Below are 1,927 nucleotides of genomic sequence, written 5' to 3'. Positions count from 1 at the left end.
GCTTGACTCCCACTGCGAGCAATTCCCCTTGAGAATCATTCATGGATAAACATCTCATCCACAGGGCTATTTTGATGATTGTTCAGTGAAAATATAACCATTAAAATAATTATTTTTCATCCTTTTTGAAAATTGAAAAGACAAAAATGAATATTAAACCCTATGTGCTTTTCCAAAAACAGAATCGCAACTTTTGTGACGTCATCAAAATCTGACGTCATGATATCCTCGAGTTGCTGCTGATCTTGCCTTTACCGTGTGTGTATGCGCGTGTATCTAAAATTTTCTTACGTCGTGAATATATAGTAATTAAAAGCAAATATAGATGTTATTCTTTAATCTGTTAACAAGACCTTTAAATGGTCACTGACAATTAACTTTTTTTGATAATATTAACTACCTAAACTATTTACAGTTGCTATATTTAGGAGCAACAGTTATTATTATCATTTTGTTTCTGCTAAACAGCATACTTTTAAATGTTTTTGATATAAATTTCAAACTTTCTTCAGTTATTGTCATTTTCATATACTTATTGGTGTTGTTGGAGCATTTAGTGTCCACCTTTGACGTCACCAACATGTAAAATGTTTCAACAACATGGGCGGTCAGATATCCATTAAGGTTTACATGAGCAGTATAAATGAAGATGGAAAATTGCTATAATCAGAGAAACAAAAAAGTGAATTTAGCCCACCTTTCATTTTGTTTTGCAAAACGGAACTGAACATGGGTCAAGATGTCTATCAATAATATGTTATTATTCAAAGCCTATACTTTATTTCATTTTGTTGTTTCTAGGTTGTTAAGGGTTTTCTTTAACTTTTGAATATGTTGATTTCCAAATTATTTAAAATACGTGACTGATGACGCATATTTTAAAATGATCTTATGCTTAAGCATGAAGGTAAAGTTTGAGTATTTTTAGAGTATCTAAGTTAGACAATACACAACTAGTCTGGTCTTATGTTAATCTTCACTCTTCCTATTCTGTAGTTGAAAATAAATACCGATCAATATTAGTCATATGCTTAGTCTTATATGAACGGCTAAATACCACGTAACATCAACTGCCCGTGTGTTAAAGCACAACTAGTGATTGTTAATATTCCTCCGGTTCATTCTTTGGTATTCATTCATTTTTCATTCCTCATTCCAATGTTCATTAATGTAGTTAGCTTATCAATGTAATTAACTTATCGTCATTACTGATTAAGCATACTTTCCTAAATTGTATTGTAATCATTTCTTACTTATAAATAAACATGTCTATCAAAGTCATCTTTTATCAAGTCATTAATCATATTCAATCATGAATTACAATTAAGCATTACTCCTCGTCAAGAGATCTGGAAATACGTAAACTCGGTTAATAGTCACAATTTATTATATACATTCGTCGCCTGGGCGTGGGCGGAGTAATCCTCCCAAGACAGACGGGGAAGGGGAAGGGGTAGGCAATACGAGCAAGAAATAAGGCTCGACAGCCTAATGTGTGTGTTTGTGTATATAAAAAAAGAAAAAAAAAAGAAAGAAAGAAAAAATATATAAATATGTTTTTGAATATCTATATCTATCTATCTACCTCTGTATCTATCTATCTGTCTCTCTCTCTGTCTGTCTGTCTGTCTATCTATCTATTCTATCTATCTATACACACGTTTGTGTCCATTCACACACATACACCCATAACCTGAAAACTTCCAGGTGCCACGAGCATTCACTAACATTCCAAAACGCATATCATTAACACTTGTGATCGATAAATTAATATTAATCCAGTTCGAACGGAAAGACGAGAGACTTCACACGTCATCAAGTGTTTGAGTAAAGGCTGAAACACGCACGACTAGTATGTATTTTGAATGCAATTTGTTTTCACCTTATAGCGTTTGATTTATAATGCTTAGTTCCATAGCTACGTACA

The sequence above is a fragment of the Penaeus vannamei genome, chromosome 3 (assembly GCF_042767895.1).
Source record: "Penaeus vannamei isolate JL-2024 chromosome 3, ASM4276789v1, whole genome shotgun sequence".
NCBI lineage: Eukaryota > Metazoa > Arthropoda > Malacostraca > Decapoda > Penaeidae > Penaeus > Penaeus vannamei.
This window is presented reverse-complemented; position numbering follows the sequence as displayed.